General features: G+C 35.7%; 1 protein-coding gene across 4 annotated transcripts in view; it reads right to left on the minus strand.

The window, feature by feature from the left end:
• Nucleotides 1-22,506, minus strand: part of Dpr1 (defective proboscis extension response 1) — a 337,775-nt gene that overhangs the window by 178,334 nt on the left and 136,935 nt on the right. The window contains exon 1 of one of the 4 annotated variants that reach the window (XM_071780141.1): nucleotides 14,851-15,563. The exons of the other annotated variants lie outside the window; for them this stretch is intronic. The gene's annotated coding sequence lies outside the window, so the exon portion shown is untranslated. Of the gene's footprint in view, nucleotides 1-14,850; nucleotides 15,564-22,506 lie in introns of those variants that run through there. 4 annotated transcript variants of the gene reach the window in all.

Below are 22,506 nucleotides of genomic sequence, written 5' to 3' on the forward strand. Positions count from 1 at the left end.
CGCGGGGCCAATTTGCGGTAACGGCGCCGTGCACTCCGGCGTGGTAGACGTGCCTGGGACGTCGCGCGGGTTTCGGAATCCATTCCTCCTCCCAGAGAAGCACGAAACGCGATAAACAAACGGAAATTACATTGCGGGCCCCGATAGAAAAATAGAGGCGCGTACCTGCCTTGCGGCAATTCTCAAAGCGCAGCAAAGCGCAGGCCACTGCTCGAAAACTTTCGTTTCTTATCTCAACAAAGAAAAAAAAAGAGAAAGAGATGTGTGTGTGTGTGTGTGTGAGAGAGAGAGAGAGAGAGAGAGAGAGAGAGAGAGAGAGAGAGAGAGAGAGAGAGAGAGAGAGAGAAAGAGAGAAAAGAATCTATGTGCGTCATTTCGGGCATGCGACGCTTCCGAATTAGGACACCGCAATGCCTCAACCGCGGGGAAACGAAGTCGCTTTATGTACCGCTGAAATTTACATCGATGCAGCTGCGTCGCGCGCAATTTGCAAATGCACCAAGAGTGCCTCCAATGTGAATCTTTCCTTAGTTGAGACACGAGTTTTGTGCTGTCGGAGACCGTATAGATAAGAAATGCGATTCATCAACCATATTGCGAATAGTTCTGCGAGCGCTTGAGAAAAGAGCAAAGTTCTTGCTTCATTAATTAAGTATATTTAGAAAATACATATTCTCAAAAGGAATTACTTCACAGACCAGTTCGATTTTTAACATTATAACAAAGAAGAATTATAACAAAGAATTATTCGCTTTTATTTATTCAATATTTTTACGTAAATTACTGGAAATTACATATCTAAACATTTCTAATATAATTATTAATACATCTAACTACAAATTTATTATATCATGCGAGACTTCACATTCTAGTTCTCGTAAAAAGAACTAAAGATATCAATATTCATATTTTCCATCTTTCATACATTTTTCGACTTTGTTAGTATTACATACAGTCAAATCCTTTCGAAACTCTATGCTACTAGTAAGTTGTTCGAAACTCGGTTGACAGATCCTTTCAGATCACGTCTGTATTTGCTTCTATACATCGCTGTATAGACAAGCGAGACGAGCAGATAAGAGAATATATACGGATAAGAGAATGAAGAAATTTTACGTTCACGGATGATTTTTCGCTGCGACATGTTCCGTGGATCTACCGTCGTAGTATGTATCGACGAAATGTATAAAAGTACGACTACGACCAGAGAAATTTCTCGGGGTATCTACTTCCTCGGATATAGTCGGTGGAGATCAAACTCGACACCGATCAGTACGCTATGTTCTGACTTTTCCGAAAATTGAAAAAATTCAGCAAAGTGCCAATTTCAGATGGTAAAAGTAACCCTTTTAAAATAAATTACGCATATTTTCATTAAATTTTGAGAAGCAAACATATTTCTTATTCTATATTGAAAATTGTTATGTTGCATTATACTGACTTTGAAGAAAATGTGAAACAAAAATACCTTTGTAGTGCTATCCGAAAATAAGATATTTGCTTCATTTTTAGCGAGCTATATATGGAGAAAAAATTAAGCAATAAATACAAAATAATCTTAGAATACAAAAATAATCAAAGAAATATATTATATAAAGAGATTCTACCAACGAAATTGGCTATCTCTTTTTTACAAATTTTGCAAAAAACGAGATAATTAATACAAAAATGATAGGATAAAGTTGCAAGAAAAAGGAAAGTTGTGCGAAATTCCGTCTATTCAAATTCTAGGTGTACTTTTGTTAGTGCCAACAGCGATAACAGCAATTTTCTAATGCAAAAAATTTTCTGAGAAAAATTTTACTTTCTGCAAATCGATAATCTCTGACAGCCTGTTCCAATAGACGTACCACAGAAAATAGTGACGCACGTAACAATACTGCGAATGCCATGCTCACAATATCATCGCGTCGCAGAACGACAGAGCGAGAAAATCTTGTTGCCTTTTGCTCATTTCTATCGAAAGAGCTACTACCTGTGATGCCATCGCAAATTTTCCGCTCATATGGCAATATGTACATTTTCTCGCTTTGCCATTTTATATTTCGCCATAGGTGGTCAAATAGATGCGTATAGCCGTTCCCACGTTTCCTTCGTTCTTCCGTTTGCAGAAACGAAAATGCGGAAACTATACAGAATACGTGTCTACAATCGAGATGTGCCAATAAAGTTTTGCAAATAGATTCAAAGGTCGAAGAATTGGATGAAAAAAAATAAAAGAAATCAATTTTTTAAATAACTAAGTTATTTACCATTTGTTCAATAAATGTGTTATCAATTCAATCGAGTATCGTCAAAACTCAAATACGTTTGATATACCTACATAAAATAATGATACGTACTACAACAAAAATTGCAAAAATAGATTTAGTTTGTATTTTTTATATAAAAACCAATTAAATTAATTTTACTTTTACAACAATTAAAATGTTATGGACATAGCTTGAAAACAATATTTTCCTCGAGCGGGAGAGAGAGAGAGAGAGAGTGTGTTATTTATTTAATAAATTATATAAAATATTTAATACAATTCTTAAATGTAGTGTGTGTATATTTTATTAGAGAGAGAGAGAGAGAGAGAGAGAGAGAGAATATCTTTTTATTAGAACTGAAAAAAATATTCAATTTTTGGCAACAAAACAACCTCTCTAAATCTGAATCAATGAATAGTCACTGATTCACAGTACTATTCACAGATTTAGAGAAAGCCTTATTATGTTTTAAAATTTACAGTTGTGTTTTATAAGATTTGAAATAGTTTATCGAACTGGGAAATTTATTTCACCTAATCCTAAGTTGAACACGCACATAAATATAAAAAATAACTTTATCAGTCCATTTTCTAAAATCTATATTCAGCGCTAGTCGGCAAGTGAAATCCTAGAATCAAGTATATAGTTTCCGGGCTAAGAAAAAAAGCGCGAAAATTCTGAACGTAATTCTCTTTATTCACCACAATTCGCAGTCCTGGCTGGACTGCGTGCGAATTGACCGTACCACAGGAGAAAAACATTCTCACCCTGCGAAATTCCTTTATCGATTCACTTTACTCGAAATGTCCCATCTTTCAGTTTGTAGCTACGCACAACCTTTTCATTATATCAAGATGAGAAAAAAAATTTGTACACGTGCATGCAGTCAGAGAAACTGTTTTCTTTTTTTATGAAATTCTTCCAATATCAAGTATATACGAATTTTATTCGATTTGAAGCCTGGCTAAAGAATAAAAGGTGATCGTTTGTGTTAGCAATTTATCGCCCTCAGATATAAAACAGTATCTAGACTGTATCGTTATGTGACTCTGTGTGCGCACGAGGGAGAGATTTTATTGCAGTAGGTGAAACAACGTTTCTCTTCGCGTAATATAATCGATAAAAACTTTTCGAAAATAACTTTCTTAGTTATCAATTAGTGTATTCCACTTCAATTATACCTTCAATTAGCTTTACTCTCTAATTGTACATTTTTTAATAATACACAACGTATAAAAAATTATATAGCCATTGGACATTGGTTAAGCGAACCATTCGTGAGTGCCATAAACCTCAGAAGTCTAGCGATTCTGTTTACACTCATTGTCAGATCGACCTATTTCGCGTCAATAGCATACATTGGCAGCAAGTTTCTATAGTGGCCGATTGGCCGATACAGGAGGCAACACTTTTGGACCTGTATGAATCAAAATTTACAAAATTTACGAGCGATAGCAAGAGTGAATGCGAAGCAAGGCAAATGGTTAGATAATAAGAGAAATAAAAAAACACGGGATACATACAAATATATACAAAGTAATCTTATTCTCTTTCTTTCTTCTTTCTCTGTTACTATAGCACGAGACAGATAGATAGAATAAAGTGGTTTATTTGCGTTTTGGAGCCGTGATGTCTCCTTACAGTAAAAGGTGATTTGCACGGTAAAGTGCACAAATAAGCGTATCGCTGGAAAAATGGGTTAGAGAAGCGTATCACAGTCACACAAATTTGTTTGCATTTACTTTGCATTAGCAATTTTGTGGACATAAACTTAACGCGAAATTCTAGAACGCAGTTCTATATAATAGAAAAATGATAGATAAGTATTTCACCATATTTTAGAGTCATATACATATTTGAAAGAAATTCTGAATAATTCTGATTGCACTAAATAAACTGTTTTTTTTTTAAATTACGCGATATAACGTAAAAATATTAGTGTTTAATGTATTTTGTTTTTTATTAATTTTCAAAGCGTTATAATCAGTATGTGTAAAAAATATCATTATAAATAATTATTTAATTTAATAGTTCGATATTTCGAGATTTATAAAATTAATTAATCTATATATATACCTATACATAACCAGTATAAATCTATATAAATTTAAATAAGTAATATTTTGAAATACGTTAATTCACCAAAACGTCAAGCATATATGTAGAATTATTACTTGCTCTTACAGAAAATATTAAAAAAGTATTTCATACATACTTCACACAATTATAGATTGAGAAATAAATCCCAGATATGCTCGTGACGTAACGACATATCTTCTACAGTTATAGTCTCCAAGTTGTACCTTAAGATAAAAAATTCTGCTAATACGGATAGAACTTCTTACATTCATTGCTGTCCGTTCTGCTCTTGAAACTTTCAAGAGCAGAAGAACGCCTACGGTCAGAACTTTACTCTACCGTCCAATATCGATATTGACTTTCATGATGCCCTCTGATAAGTCGTCCTCGGAACAGTAAAGATAGGTAATAGAGTGAAAGAAAAGAATAACGGATTTGTTTTTAGCTTATACGATAGAATGATATAATAAACAGAAAAATACATATACATATACTACGAATATAAAATATAAATAAGGATTGAAAGAAGTCGAATTGTAAAAACTAAAATAACTTATTAAATTAGTTTAATAAAATATCCTTTTCCAAATTTCTTTCTTTCTTTGTACTACAACCTGTATAAAGAAAGTAATAACCAATTGTTTAATTATTCTTATAAAAGTATAGATGTTTTGCTATATTGTACTGTCATTTTTATTACTTCCCAAAATATTGCGGGCTGATATTTCATTCAACTGTGTTTTTATACGTCGACCTTTTTTAACGAGACAGTGACTAGTACCTTGCCCGAAGTAATCGATTCGAATGACACACGCGCGGATGGGCGACATGGCAGGAAATAAAAAGGAACATACACGCGACATAGAGACACGATGCAGTAGGACGAGGCAGTGGGAAGTGAATTTTTGTCGGTCACATGGTACACGCGCGGGAAAACGGAACGTCGCTCGCAAACGAATATCGTCAATAAACTGCCAATCCAATTTAGCTACGCAGAAAATATCGCTATCCCGCTTTTACGATCTGCCACAAGCCTTTTTCTCCGTATATACTTGCGCCAGAATTTTTGTTCTGCGCCAAAGAAAGAGCTCGCCCCAGCTCATTGCTCGAGTCACTTTTTGAGCCCTCTGCAATCAAATTTGCCGCTGTTCTTTCGATAACGACGGAGTAAAATGCAAATATCATCGCGTCGGATCCTCACAGATTCGCTCCCCTCGGAGAGTTACGTAAAAGTCCCGATAAAACGCCCTTTGACGAAGCGGGAGAGTGGGCATTCTGTCACTTTGAACGAGAGCGCAAATATGTTGCCGTAAGTTCCCCCTTTACGAGGATTTGTCTCTTTAACGCAAGTATAAAAAGTGACATTTGGCGCAGAAGAATTCAATGTAATATTGCTGCGATATCTCGACGTTTCAGTCACCCAAACTGTTACAGGAGAAAATCCAGCACAGAGATTACTTGAGAAACTAGCAAAAAACAAAAGCGACAAATCAAGATGTGAAATATTTTCTACTATTTTGTTTGTTTAAAGTAATTATAAATCCGCATAGCACATACATGTCCTAAGAATAATTTAGCAGAAAAATATGCGATGATATATTCTATGTTACAGATTTATTGGATTAAAAGATGCAAGATTTTATTTCAAAATTTTTTTATATAGCTGTCATCTTTCTCCTGAAACAGTGATAAGTGATGCAGTTTTAGCATTATCTCAAAATCGAGTAGGTATCTAAAGATGTGCTAAGAAACTTAGCAACAATCTGTTTAATATTCCATAATTTTATGATAGACAATATTGATAGCGATACATCGTGTATGCATCACGCACTGTATATAAACCAGAAGATTTATAACTTTGCGTACAACGGTATAAAAATTTTATGTCAACAGTTGCGCGGAGATTCTGTATGAATCCCATCGATATTGTTTAACACCTACAATATTTTCCAATGGCCCCGTCCGACAAACCGAAAGCAGATCGATACACTCCGAAGCTGGCGCTATAATTTTCTCGCGCATACATCTCGCGACGCTTGGTAATAAAAAGCCGGCGAGCATAAAACATTATCTTGTCGTTTTTTTTCTACCGACGAAGATTTGCGCTGAAATAAATGTCTCGTTTCGCGAGAGGATACTGTGATGTACAAGGTGATGTAGTTAAGTGAAATTCTGGTCGGGCAGAATGGCGTTGGGAGAGACTGCTGTCGCTATTGTTTATTGCTTCAGATTTGCTACTGATAAATACGGGGTCAAAAACTAATAAAAATTTACTGTCAGCAATATATGATGTTCATATCCCTTTTCCTCAAGAATACAGGATGAGTTGCAATCATCTTTTTTTCAATATCTCAAGAGAAAACTGCAATGTGTAAATAACGTGTTGGAAAATAGATTTTCGTACGTATAAATAAAATCTTCACAAATAATAATCTTTTTAAGCAAACAGAGGGTATGTAACTTTCAAAAATTTATTCATGAGAAAAATAGTTTTAGGTAAATTTTTTGTTCTTTTCTGTAGCTGTGATATATTTATTACGCATTATATTAAGTCATAACGTTTATTTGATTTTAATTAAACTATAAGACTATTAAGTAATCGATTTCTATTAATTAAACTATAAGCTTTAAACACAATACAGTTATAAACCTAATACAGTGTAAACAAATCGCTGCATGGTGTGAAAGTGAAGGGAAAATCGGCATATTAGAAATTCGAGCGTTATATGGAGTTATATTGTAATATAAATTTGTAAGGCGACGTCCGTTAACATGATTAAATAAAACATTTTCGGATAAACGAACTTCGCAACACGCGTTATATAGAAGGCTTATAGTAGAATTACGGGAGGATTAGTATAGATTAAGCTTGCAGTCAGTGGATGTCTGTAGTTTCTATGCTAACCGCGGCCTAAATACATATCTCGCTTCTGGCTTCTACGATATCCGCCTTGCCCTTATCTCTATCGTCCAACATAGAGATGATCGAACAAGAAAACACCACGGATATACCAAATCGTTTTTTCATAAATGATGGTTAGTACGTTTCAGAAAAAAGTAGATCAAACCAATTTCTTTATGAAATTTAACTGATTCATAAGTTTTGGAATTGCTTAAGAAAAGAACTAATACAAATTTAAAATAAGAAAAATTCTCTAGATGTGCACACAAAACTTTATAAATGCTATATGTAAATTTTTAATTAAAAATAATATAGACTTCTGCAATATCGAATTCGATAATATTTTTGAATTGAAAAGTTCATGGGAGATGTTGATAACAATTCAATTACGTTTTATTGTTATTGTGTCAATGGTTTATAACAGAAGCTTTTATTTCAAACGACCATATAAAAGAGAAAATAATAAATGTTGTGTTGTACGTAACTTGTTAATTCCGTTAAAAAACATTTTATATACGATAATTATTGTATGGAAAAATCTAGTGCAATCAGTCTTGAATCGCGAGTGTTTATAACAGATAAAGAATATTCTTTATATATTTTTTTTTCAACATTTTATGTCATAAATGTTGACAATTTGACAGTTTTTAAATAATTCGTATATTGTTACGTGTATCACTTCCCATAATAATGTTATTTTTTGAATAAATAAGATGTAATATAAACAAATATAATCATGATAACGTAATAAATAAATGTATAATAGCTCTTCATGTTCGGTTCCAACATATCATAATTTTGAAGTTATAATCACAAAGAATAGTCAATATCACGGATATATATGTATATATGTAATAAATAACGCGAAAGGACTTAATACAAAATATGTGTATTTCACGGTGAAATAATTTGATACATGGCATAAATATAAATTATACTCGGTACATAATTGACGCGGTAGTGTAATACAATATATAAACTCGTATTGACAATGTGCGGGGATGGAATTAAACACATTCAATATTCCGAAAAACTGAATTAAAAATTTAATCAAAATTAAAAAAGTGATAATCTTTAATTTAATTTCCCTCAAAAAGATCCATTCACATATAAAACATTTTTTTCTTAAATTCTTCTGTTTTTCATTCTTTAAATTTATCTCTTATTTATTAATATTCTGTATATTAAATATGTATAAAATATAAAATATTTTTATACAAAAGTTTAATCATTTTTTTATTCCTTGTAGTTTAAAGAAACAGTTTAAAATTGATTGCAACTAAAGTTTCTTCTATTTTGATTGAGAGAGACAAAGGTGTTACTTTGTAAAATAAAAAAATTATGATATTTTATGCTCACTGAACGCAATCAGAATTCTTCAAGTGCTTGCATATCTAGAGATCCAATTGGCGATCAGCCGCTTAAATCTAATCTGTCCTCTTAAAATTGGGAAATAATTTTTACCAACAGTACGTCTTGCGCTTCGTGCGGAACAAAATGAAGGCAAACCTCTAATCCGGCCGGTTGGAAAATGAAGCGAAACAAATAGAAGCACCCGTATACGTGCGATGCACTTTTACGGCATCATCAGCGGTGAATGTTTGTAGGACTGCCGTATCAGTAGGAATAGTTTTCTGTGCCCGGAATTTTAAAACACCGTGAATTACATTCGTTTTCCATAGTCTGCCCCCCCCCCAGTCTACACATACAGGTAATATAAAAGTGCAGTGTTTAGTGTTTATCTTAAAAACGGGGTGTATCTACTGTAACTGTATTATTCTTGAACGTGCAAGATACTATATAAATTAACAATTATATGTATGCTCTCGTTGGAATGTGACTTATAGAAAGTATTAAATATAATATTATATATTTAATTGTGCAATATAATAATATAGTAATAATTAATTGCAAATGACAATTACAGCGGATATATTGCGTTTTCAAAATTGCTCTTTTATATTAAATTAATTAAATAATGTGAAATGACGTATTGTGAGAATGTTTAATATGAATTAGTAAAATAACTTATAAAGTAGCTTATATGACCATGCAAATAATGGTGACAATGCTTTCTCAGATTATCTAATTGCGTAGGGACAATTACAACTTATTTCCATTTTTCTCTAAAACGTATCAATATTCCACAGTTAAATCTGCAGACAATTAATTAATTTGCGTTTTAGCGTCTCGGTTCAATGACGATAATTACAGAAATTCCCCAACAAATCTCCCTAGAAGTTACACGAAACAACGAATTCGACTGGACGTTACAAGTTTTACGTGCACTTCGTGTAGTCGGCTAATTAAATTCTCCCATTGTCTCATGTAAGAAAGAGCTACATCTCGTAATTTCCCGATCGATCGCGCCACCGCCTAAAAAACGGGAACACAGACCATGACAATAAATTGTGTTATAGAATGACGATTGAGTATTAAAACAATTGTAATTTTTTAAAAATTGATAGTTTATGTTTCTAAAAATTAAAAGTTCAAGTTTAAAAATTAATTTCAGTTTTGAATTTTTTTCAAGTAAAATATTATACTTTTCATATATTTTCCAATTAAAATGTTACGCTTATATTTTGTTATTAAAATAAAACGTGTTTGACACATTATATAATTTTTGAAATAGTTCTTGCAATCTCGTATGTTAAAAGTGTCTCAAATGCTTACTATAATCCGTTAACATTTGTTGCAGATGTAACACAATAATATACGTAAGTTCCGAAATATGAAAGAATGCCTCTTTAATAGATCGTTCAAAAAAGATTTACAAGGAATAAAAATATATAAAGACGGCACCGTAATTAATACCTTTTTGTCATTTGTATTTTAATTTAAGAGACGTATTTGTTAATTAACCGTTTCATGATTTCTTTCGTAAACTATTTTCAAGCGAGACATTCAATTAACAAAGAGCTTATTTATTAATTACTCCGACTCTAGCTATTAATCTATTTGAGATAATATTTATTAAATCGCAAAGAAATGCAGCAAAGTATATTCGTGAAAGAACACAATCTCTATTTCTTTTTTTTCTGTTTTTCAAATATATACTTTTTTATCATGCAGTTTATATATTTATTGTGCAATCCTATTAATTAATACCTATTTCTAATTTAAGTTTGGCAATGACACGAACGTGTCATTGGCACGATATTATATTATGAACAAGTTAATGTGGACGTTAAATGGCACAGAGCTTGTTGCTCACGACGGGTGTTTCGTTTGATCTTGGACGTTAATTACATTTCGTTCCCATGGGAAAATGTCCTACCTTACGACGGGGAAATTCGCATCCGGCAAACGAATTGGGTGATGTATTTATATCGAATTGATAAATCTCGATGGGTCATCTCTCGTCGAAAGAGACCATCTTTGACATATCTCGATTTTACGATCTCAAGCTCTCTCTAGCAACGGAACTGCATTGCAAAATAAAATTATTTTTTGTAATTTTCAAATAAACGATTTAAATAAGCTGTTTATTTTTTTAAAGTAAAATTTTAATAAAATGTAATTAAAGCGGCAGAAGTTGAGGTAATATATTTAAATGTCAGTAAAATTCTCTATTAAATTTTAGAATAAAAGGATATGCTCTCTTTCAAAAGGATATGTCAATTCAAAAGTCAAACTTAAAATTTTTCTCGTTTTACACTAGATTATTTCTTTAAGTCTATGATATATGTTCAATTACACTAGCTTTTAGACTTACATGGTAAGAATAATTAAATTTTAACGTAGAGAGGGAAAAAGTTAATACATGATGGATATGTAAAAGTAGAGGTTGAATGAAAGAATAATGCATCCTTAAATTAATACGCAATGAACTTGTTGTTGGAGAAGATTTACTCTGTACTTTAATAGAACGTTAATTCTTTGCGATCTAACTTTTCGGCCCTATAGCCAGCGAAAGTAACGGTATTATGATGAAAATATTTGACTTTGACATTAAAAGGTCTGCGTAAACATAGTAAGGGAGCATAATACTTTAAGAAAAGAGAGTGGATCGCGAAAGAAGCGTACATATTTACATTAGACGATATCTCGTCGGGATTCCCATCGAAAGAGAATGCTTTTGTGGACGCGGCGATATATATCCCGCCGTTGCACTGACAGTTATGAATGGTCCGGTATTGTAAAGGAGAAATTTTACTTGCTCCCGGTCCTGCGTTCTTTTTTCTACAATCCCCCGCGATGAAATCCGACGAATATTTCTCTTATCGAAAACGCGCGACTCTGATTCTGGCGTCCATCTTATGATTTTCAATCCATGCTATACTTTATTTATTTATCTAGTATTTATTAAATTATCGATATCTATTACTAAAGCTCGTAATTAAAAAGTTATTCAAAGCTGAAAATCTCTTTGTTCAAAAATAATTCATCATCATTTTATTTATCAAATATTTTGAAAATAAATCCGAACAAAGAGTGTTATTTATTTATTCGGAAAAAATACAAACATTATTATAAAAATATAAAAAAAGATAAAAAAACCTTTTTAAAACAATTCTTCATCTAAGAAAGGCTACTAAACGAAGCAATATGTTCTCTTCTTGTGATCGCGTTTCAGCGTCAAAATTGCATTTCATCTTGCAAGAACTTCTGCAGGATTCAATCTGGAAAGTGTACCATAAGAAATTAATATTTTGTTCAACGAGGCTAAAAAACACGAGATACCGCAAAACGTAATCGCAACGTCGCGCGTACGTCGTATCGTGTTGCGTGATTGGCAAAATCTTCCGAAATGCGCCAATATATACGTCGCATTCGTTGAAACAGGTACAAACAATTATTCTTGTTTAGAATGTGAATATAGACCAACGCGTCTAATAACATCTCCGCGAGATAGCAAAGAAGCGTGCCGTGTTACCGTTGCAGTCAGCCAACCCTTGTAATTATCCGTTCACCGTGCATAGAGACGCACATTTTCACTCGTACACGCTAAAATCTCGAGAATTCGCAAAGCCTGGGAACAGCAAAGACGTTCCAATTAACGCAAATCCAATTAGCGTAAAAAATTTCGCGCACCTTGATACCGACGATAATTTACTTAGACTCGGCGTGGTTGCTTTTGCACGCGAAAGTAAGATTACATTAATTCGCGAGCGAAGCAACTTGCGTTATTTCGCACATGTATGTTCTCTTATTCTACTATTGGAAATATTCGCAATGACGACATATATATATATATGATTTCATTTCAAACTATTTTTTATGGAAATGTAATTTTTATTTGTGCCATTTCATGGAATATTAAAAATCATTAGCTTTTGCACTCGTTTAAAAGTAATCAATTTCTAATCAATTATGATGAGAATATTTACAATTATTTATTTCTCTTTTTTTCTCTTCTAGTATATTTCCAAAACTAAAACGTTTATAACTCGGTTCATAAAGATAAAATAAAATAATTTAGAATGCTTTACAATTTATTTAAATAGACTATGAACAAATTTATCCGCAAACATTTTAATTTTTTAGTTAATTAAATATCTCATTTAATTAGCTTTAATAGGATTAAATTAATCATTTAGTTGTGTGATTAAAATTTTGATATCGCCGATTATTGAATTTGACCAACACGATGACTGTCAAGTTTGGGAAAAAAATTCTTTTGAAGCTGCGGATTAAGTTTACATTTTATATTTAATGATAATGAAAGGTAAGATAATAAGGTAAAATATCACAGGAAATACTGCTCTGCATCTGGTTTTCGCGAAAATTCCATTGCCATTTTTACAGAACAAATTTCATTGTACAAATATTACGGCGCAATGCAACTATTGAACGACAAACGGTTCGTCCCCTATCCCAAAAATTTTATTTTCTTTGAAAGCAATTGTTAAAAATGTAAAGTTCACCAAACTTCATCGCACACGTGCACCTTTCCGCAAACTTCGCTGCGTCCGAAATTAAATCAACTGGTTAATTAATGAAATGAAATATCGAGAAGCTCTCCTTTCTGCGTTGAAACTAAATAACTCATACACACTACACTCGTCGATAAATGTATTTGGCAGCACGTGAAATCTTTTACTTTTTGGAACACGTTTGCTCGTTAACACGATCGCGTTTTTCAATTTTTCAGTTTGCCCCGGAGAGTCGAGTTACGAAAAAGAGAATCAAAATCGCTCTTCGTTTTCAAGAAATTTAAGAAATTCAATTTATTATTCGTGTTATACAACGCTCTCGATGTCCGAAATCGGAAAATAATACCAAGGGCATTATTTTACATCCAATGCATGCTTTTATTAAATTTTAATACCCTCGTAAAATCTTCTTATTATCTCTATATTATTTTCAAATTAAATTTGCATTTAAACATTTTATATATTTAATTAATGAAGAAATAATGTATTTTCGTAAAAAATATAAGTAGAGCAAGTTTTTATTTCTATAAAAGCTACACTTTGAAGCCATGGTTCTTTGCACGACTTCTATATTCCATTTTATTCTTCTTTTCCCAGCACAACGTAGAAAATTGTAATACTTGGTAAAAAAGATACAAATCTAAAGAAGCAGGGAGCAGAATAGCGTATTCTCGTTTAAAATAATCTTTCTGAAATTAAAAAAAAAAAAAAGCAGACAATAGACAACGTGCGTAAGGAAATCATATCCAGTAATTGGAAGCTATAATTTGATTAAATAATTGTTGTTTTCGCTAGCGAATTGACTGTTTGACTTTCATATTCCATTTTATTCTTCTTTCCCCGGTAAAAAATCGTAATACTTGATAAAAAAGATACAAATCTAAAAGAAGCAGGGGAGACCGGAGAAGCAGAATACCGTAGTATATCCTCGTTTAAAATAAAATAAAACGGCAGAAAATAGACAACGTGCGTAAGTAAATCTTATCGGCAGTAATTTAAAGACATAATTTGATTAGTTTTAATTTTCGGGTTCCAGTTGTTTTCGCTAGCGAATTAACTGTCTCTCCCGAGCTCACGTAGTAAAGATTCCGATTCAATTAAAAAAAAAAAGATTTCAAGCAGCGTGTAACTCGCACACGAGCGTCACATCTGGTTGCTTAATCGAAGGATAAAAACCGAGAGGCAGAAACAGCCGCGTCACCGTCGCGCGTCGTGTCGAAATTGTAGTAGCAGTGGCAATTACGCGGATAAAGCAAACGGCAAACACTCGGCTCCTCCGTTATTAATTAGCGACGGTAAATCGTGGTCGGTGTGGAACGCGATTGCAAGTAAAATAAACATATGTATACGCGAAATAAATTAAAAATTTTAATTTTGCTACAAATACATACACAAATATACATGTGTGTATATGCAATGAAATAAAGAATTTTAATTTATTTCGTTAAATTAACGTAAATTCTTTAAAAAATATCATGTACACGAAATATTCTGTAACGATAATGATCGTTATTTAAATCTCTTTTACGACAATAAAATGTTATACGCTTCGCACGCGATAAAATATATAAAATGAAGCACGAGGTTAATTCGATATATTCCGCGTGTTTATAATTTATAATTTATATCGCTCTTACAACCACAATTATTCATTTCATTTTATTTGCAGCGTATATAATCACGATGTATAACTACAGATACAATCGCTTACGCGAACGTGATGTATTAATTTACTCACAGATCAGGGAAATCGGTGAATCCTCCTCGCCGTCGACATCTCACTGACGACTCCATTGTTCCGGGTTTCAATTCTATTCACTCGCGGTGACGCAAGTTGATCGAAAAATCGGCTAATTATGCTCGCGCGAGCCGATAAACGTCCACGTAACGACCGCCCGTTAATTCACACGGCACTCCCGACATTTCCGCGGCCGGCGCGGAATAACGGATCGCGACGCACTCAAACGCGTGAAAGATTTGAAGCTATCGCCGGCAAACTTCACGCCGTTACGCGGCATTTCGCCGGCTCGTAACATAATCGCCGACCCGTGCACGAGGAATAGTTATTATCGGCCCGTAAATTCACTCGACACTCGCTCTGCGCTCGATCGCGATACGTTTCGCAGCGAGCAGCGCCATACAGAACGACGTATGTACAATGCGTCTGAATATCTCCGCGTATCGTTTTTCCGACGGGAAAAAAAATGCAATGGCGCAAGGCGATCACGAACATTTTGGAGCGTTTTCGCCGCGACGCGACGCTCCGCGCTCGCTCGAACGCAGAGAAACGCCGTTAATCGTGCGTGTATGTACTAATTGACGTCTCGAACAACAATCACTCACGAAATTCGACTTTCAGACTCGCCTCCGATACGCCGGAATGCGCGACGAAGCGGAGCGATCGCGCCGAGGCTCCGATTCCTTCGTGATCTCGCGGAACACTGCGACTAGTGCAACTACTGTAAGCAAGCGGGTAGCGCGCGACCGCGCTGGTCAAAATAATAATAACACTCGCGCGTTCGCCGAAATTCTCGGTATTCTCCCACTTAGCGTCGAGCGTCCAGTGCAGCAACGACAACGTCATAATGTCGCATATATTTCGTGTTTTTCTAATACGGAGATATGTATAAATTATGAGGCATTAATCAGACTGCAGAGGTGTCAAAGTATTAATCATAAAGCCCCGGACACACACCTTTTCGTAATCCGTACGTTCCCGATTCAAGCAACGCGATTGGTCGAAACTTTACTGTTACTATTACGAAAAAGTGTGTGTACGGGCCCTAAGGCTGCTATTTCATGTGTCGTACGACAAAATTTTCAAGCGTATTGATTGGCTAATTTCTCGAGACTTGAGAACTTTTCTATCTTGTAACCAATTAACACGGTTGAAAAGTTAGTCGTACGACAAATGAAATAGTACCCATTCAAAGATATGTAAAAATAGAAGTGTCGAAAGCTAGAAAGCGAAATTCATCGCATATATTTCAACCTAATAATATGCATAATTTTCTCTAACTTTATATTCGAATCTTTATTTTATTTCCTCCTTTTTCTTCACTTTCTCTCTCTCTCTCTATTTCTCTCTCTTTCTCTCTTTTTTTTTTCTGTCGTTCGTTGATAATGTCATATAACGAAGGTAACTAATTAAAAGCTCGAAACAAAAATAAAACCGAAAGTGTTTGAACAAATTTCGAGATGAAGAATATTTTTCTCGTATGCTCTCCATGAACTTCGCTTTCTAGTTTTCGACATTTTTATTTTTATCTTTGAGTCTTATGATTAATACTTTGATAACTCTGCAAACGATTAATGGTTTATATATCCGTATTATAGAAACATGAAACATGATTACAGAAATGCGGAAAATTTTATTAGAAATACGATACGTTTTGGAATAAAGCGAAATAAATCCGTATCTATACGCTTATTCGATTACCGTTGAATATTTTGCGTCATCGTAAACTCTTTCATTATTTGTACACCGAATATTTATTGCACGAAGATATCTTTTTTATTTATATATTTGATATTATAAATCTTATCAACACGCATACAAAACGATATTTTCATTCGCTTTTATTACTATTAATGTTACTGTTCTATATTTGAATTATTGTTTCAATCTGTTTTCGAAAAGCAATAGAGATTTGTGTTTTCAATTTTTAAACATGTATTTATTAAAAACACACAAACGCGGAACATGTATTTCATTAAAACGATATTAAAGTCTTTACAAATATCCAAATAATTAATTTATCGAATTATTCAATTATTTTCATGATGATTTGGATTTTGATATAATAATACACGAAAAATCGAATTTATCCGAATATGAGAATTTTTTACTTTGGATTCGTGCGCACGCGCGCGAACTATCCAAAAAGTAATATAAAATAACGGTTAAGTTAGCTAAACTTTATTTAGTATATATTTTTAATTATAAAAGAATATTTTCCACGGCGAAAAGTATCGTTGCAGTTAAAACGATCTAAGCATGTAAATTAATTGTAAACCAATTACTATTTCTTCATTAAAATCGAGAAACATATCAAGTATTTCCGTATTTCAAAAAGTTGAAGTACTATCGTAACATATTCTTGAGACCAAATCATCATTTATATTATATAAATGTATAATAATATAAAAATTACTCGTAACTTTAATAAATTTTGCATTTCGCGTTTTGCAGGTAGTTTTGTAGGTAATTTTTAATAGTTCAAACCTAAATTCACGGATTCACCTTTTTGTATATTTCGGATTATTAGATAATTGAAGCATTTGAATTTGAATAATAATCTATTGATTATTTCGGATATTATGTATTATTCAAATATGCAACTGAATGAAACTAGGTAAACTGAAACACAGAATTCTATTTGAACTAGATATTAAGCGATATATGCGAAATCACGCAATTAAGTTACATGTATGTGTAATAAGTTTGTTCATTTTATTTGTCATCACACCCCCGCGCATTCCCTCCTCTCTCTCTCTCTCGTCTCTAAAGCCTGAATATATACGTGTTTCATTCTGCGTGCGCGAAAAAGCAAGGAGACAGTTTAAAAAGAAGCAGATTTATTTCAAACAATTTTATTTGGATATTCGGCACCTCGACAAGCCGGCTGCGTCGAAAAGTTGTTTGTTTTGAATCGCGTAGTCGAGCCTCGGGCCAGCCAGGGGCCTCGAGCTCGAGCCGATTCCGAGAAGACGCCTCCCCCCCCACTCCCACCCAACTTCGCGCTGCATACGGCGCACGGCACGGTCAACGGTCATACGTCATACGTCATGTCATACTCTCCCCGGGCCCGGGCAAAGTAGCACGCAAACGAGCGCGGAGCGGCGGGCGCCGAAACCGCCGAAAGGTATCGAGGACCGATGAAGATTATCGTAACACGTAATTTAGAAGCGTACGATCGTTCTTGACCGTCGCGATGGTCAGTGAAATAACTATACAGTATCTATATCACAATCTATCGAGACTGCGTAATTTAATGTCGTCAATTCCATTGGCACGCTTCGTTTCGTGTCGAAGCGGGATCGCGCGGTCCCGCACTTTCGCGTTTTTTTTTGCTCCAGAGAGTCTCAAAGATTTAATTGAAACAATTTTATTTTGATATTCGACTCGTCGCCGGCAGCGTCGAGAGCGATTAGTCTCGGGCCTCAAGCGACTCGAGCCGATTCCGAGAAGACGCCTCCTCCCTTCTCCCTCCTCCCCCGCCACTCTCACCCAACTTCGCGCCCTTCGCTCGCGGCCTTCGCGCTGCGTATGAACGGACATACCTCACACCTCACATACCCCCGCGGCCCCGGGCAAAGCAGCACGCGAGCGAGCGCCGAAAGGTGATTCGGGAATCGGGAACATTCGAGATCATCGTAGCACATAATTTAGTAGGGGCGTACGATCGTTCTCGACCGTAGCAATGGTCAATGAAAAGGTATACGGTGTCTGTATCACAATTCATCGAGACTCTGTGTAATTCAATAAATATCTGAATTCTGCCGGCACGCGTCGTTTCGTGTCGAAGCGGTCCTGTACCTTCGCGTTCTTTGCTCCAAGATTCTCAAGCGTAGAGTCCGCGTTTCTCGAACGCGTATCGGGAGCGTCGGGAGTAATGACGGGCAATCGTCGTAATGTACTCCGGCTTACAATTAGCGCGCATGAGTCGCGAGTGATCGCGTTTCGTGTTTCGTCCCGTTGCGTCGAGCCAAGCCCGGAGCCGACGCGACGTTTCCCCCGTGCGATCGAAAGCGATCGGAAAAACTCCGTTTCATCAGAGTATTTGTCTCGCGCTAATTACGTAGAAAGCATCGTAAGCGCGACCGAGCGTCAACGATAGCGAGCGATGAACGTGGCGAGATGTCGGTTTCGCATAACAGCCGTTCGCGGTACGTAGATCAGTAGTTGCGCCGCCATCTTGCGCGAGATATCTTTTTGAATTTTTCAGTTGCGAAATACGTCACGAGCGTGCGACGAGCTTCGGGCTTCGGGGGGAATCGGGAGTGCCGGGCCGGGCGAATTGACAAGCGGAGTATCGCGTACCTCGCGTTATTTACACGATCGAAGTGCATCGCCGAATAAAGTGCCGAGTGGCTGCTAATTAACGCGCGCGGTAATTAGTCATGTTTTTCGCGTCCGATAGTGTGAGTGATTCCCGTTCGACGGCGAAGGAGCTCGGATCGACAGGATGACATCGGCTGGTGAGTTTTTATGTCTCGTCATTTATTTCTCGTCTAGCCGCGACTTTGCCATTTTTATTTATTAGCGATATAATTACAATTTTATTTATTCGTCTTTATCGATTGCTTTTTAAAAGTATATCCTTTCCCTCCTGCACATTTTATCGGTTCTCTTTCAATTATACATATAAATTTTAGAAAATGATAACGAGAGTCGGACTTGCGTACAAATCAGTCGTCAAAGAAGCAGTTTTTTTTTTTAATTTTGTGCCAATTAACGGAGATAAGCTTTTGAAGCGAAATGTAATCATTGCTACAATTTTTAATTAATTTCGAAGCTGCTGGAGTTCGCGCCGCGTAAATAGAGAGAATTTTTGTTAAATATGTTTTTATGTTTTTTTTCTTACAGATGGATACGAGATCTTCGTTCTCGGATGTTGCAGCAGGCTTGCAGGTCTGATTTTTGCGCAACGTCTTGGTAAGTGGTATTTCATTGTTCTTTTTATCGCAAGTTTTATTTTGTGCTGGCTTGCGTGCGATTCCCTCCGCCTCGAGCTTGGTCTCTCGATATAAATAGTTGAGCACAATTTGACACGGATTTTGAATGAGAGGCATTTGTTTCTCTCGAAATTATATTATGTCGCATGTGAGAGATTCATGAACTTCAGTAGAGAAATTATATCTCTATCTCTATTAATATAAACCGGACTTACGATGTTATAAAGAATATATTAATACGTAAATATGAATCCACGCGTAGGTGGTGATCCATTCTCTTTAATTAAATTTTAACTCGACTTCCTTCACGGTATTTTATTTAACATTACATGAGAGCGTTACGCGCGCGCGTATGAATTATGAGACATACATTCCGTTACAAAGCCCTCGCGATTCTCATATTTTATAAATAATTTTTCCATTTTTGTTTTAAGTTAAAAATTGCTCGCTAATGGCACTTCCTGATAATCTTGCGTGATAACAGCGGGCAGTTTATGCAAAAGGATCTCACGTATCATTCATTCCACGCTGCGATTTAACATCGTTATTGGAAACTCTCGAGGCCAGCAAACTGTCGATAATCACCGTTTTTATTTTTATTTTTTTTTCCACCTTTTTTTCGCGATTGCCCGCAACTCGACGTTAACCTGGTTAACTCGGGACAAGAGCGGGGGGCGCAGTCGCGATCCGATGATCGGTGTATTACGGTTATCGCTAATTAGCTCGCGCAGTGCATTACGGTGCGCGGCAGCAACGGGGGAAATTTTATTTTGACAATGATTGCGCGCATCGCACCGGGCGTTACCGGGGTGATTCATGCGCCGGGACGAAAATAATTTGCGGCAACACCGGCGCAGCGATTGCGATTGTAATTGCTCGCGCGTATCCCCGGTATATGAAGTCATACGTTTCGAATGTCCCTATAAAGCAGTTATATTAAATTGAGAGGGATCGCATGACCGTCCGTGTGCGCCTGTATACTCGTCCCGAAATTTATCCGGGATACGCTATACATATCCACTGCCCGCCCCGGAGATTCCGTTTGCGCAATTTTTCGCGCGCTGCTCACACGCGGCCGCATTCTTTCAATTTGCCGTCGAAATTCTGCAAATTTGTCGCAAATTTGGATATACGCCAGAATTCGGATCTACCGGCATCAATGCGTTGGTAACGAACGTTACACGTTACTGGGTTGAGAAAAAGTTATAACGACGTGACCGGGGTTGTTTTTTTTTTTCATGAAAAGTTGCGATCGTTTTGCGCGAATTTGCAAATTTTTCCGGGAGTAATTAATGCAATTCTTTTTAATTGGTTGAGAGAATTAATTATTTTTATAACGCTTAAAATAACACGGTAATGACGCTCGCGACTTTATGACAGAAACATTGACAATTTAGGAAAGAAGATTATCAAAGGTATGTTACATTGACAGATTAATTAATCATTTTAAAACTAAACCTTATGCAATTACGAGTAGCGTTATTCATGAAATTATCAGAAAATGTCTTGGCGAGCAGTTCTTAATTCAAAACGAGAAAATCATTTACGACAGAATACTGAGACTAAAACGTGAAAATCGCGAGTTTTATGATAAAAATGTCTCGTAATTTATATGTGAATGTAATACGCTTAGTAATATTAAAATGTCTGAAGGAAAACGATCTAAAAGTAACGTTAATAAATTCTGGTATAATTTTTCGTTTTTCTTTCCACATTAATTCATCTCGCGGTATATAATTTAATCGATACTGGCAATGAGTACTATGTAAAGTTACTTTATACGCTTTTCTTACTCATGAATCTTACGCAAAATTAGATATTCCGCTCTTGTACTTTTTACATATCTTATTTTCTAAATCTTCATTCTCTCTTATAACTGCGTTACTCTATATGTAATGGTCTTATCTTCTAATCTTATCTTTTAATTTTATCTTTGCAATCGTGAGTGTTGTGAATATTTTTTGATTGCGCATAATGATTTGAAGACACCGTTAAGACACCTTTGGCCGTATTAAAAATGCTCATCCGATCTTCTTTTCGTCTTCACGTTGACGTTCGAATGAAAGACACGTAGGTACATGAATTTACCGCGAGAGCCATCGCGAGTGAAGGAGCGGTAAAGGTGGCGAGCATTATTCTCAACGCGTTTATCTCGCGGAACGCCGCAAAACCTCTATGAGATGCAGCCTCTTGGCATTCTCTTTCTCTCCTGCCCGCCGCCATGCCCGTGCCGCCGTAAATGCCTGAAACGCTGCTTTTGTTGATCCGTACGTTCGCTGGGAAACGAGCCTGCGGCGCGGCGCGTGTTACGGATTAAAGCGCGGAAACGCTATTCTGACATCTTTCTTGACTCCGCTTTGTCCCGGAGCGGCAGAAGCTCTGCTTTTACGCGGGTCTTGTGAGTAGGAAAGAGAAAGAGAGAAAGAGAGCGCGGGAAATACACTTGGGACGCGCTGTTTAAAAGGACACAACGCGTTCACCCCGTAATGAGGAGTGCCGTACAAACTCCGACGAGAAATCGTTAGCGCTATTCTCGTTAGGACGGTTAAACTCGTAACGCAATTATCCCAGTTATGTACAAGATCTTGCTCGTTTGCAGTTCACATCGAGTATGTTAACTCGCGTGCTATCGTGTACGAAATCGAGCAACGTTCTATGTTGTCGTTACGTCGCATATTCGCGAACGGATGTCTTTAGGGACTCGCTTTCGCAAGTT

Source organism: Temnothorax longispinosus, chromosome 6 (genome assembly GCF_030848805.1).
Source record: "Temnothorax longispinosus isolate EJ_2023e chromosome 6, Tlon_JGU_v1, whole genome shotgun sequence".
In the NCBI taxonomy this organism is placed as follows: Eukaryota; Metazoa; Arthropoda; class Insecta; order Hymenoptera; family Formicidae; genus Temnothorax; species Temnothorax longispinosus.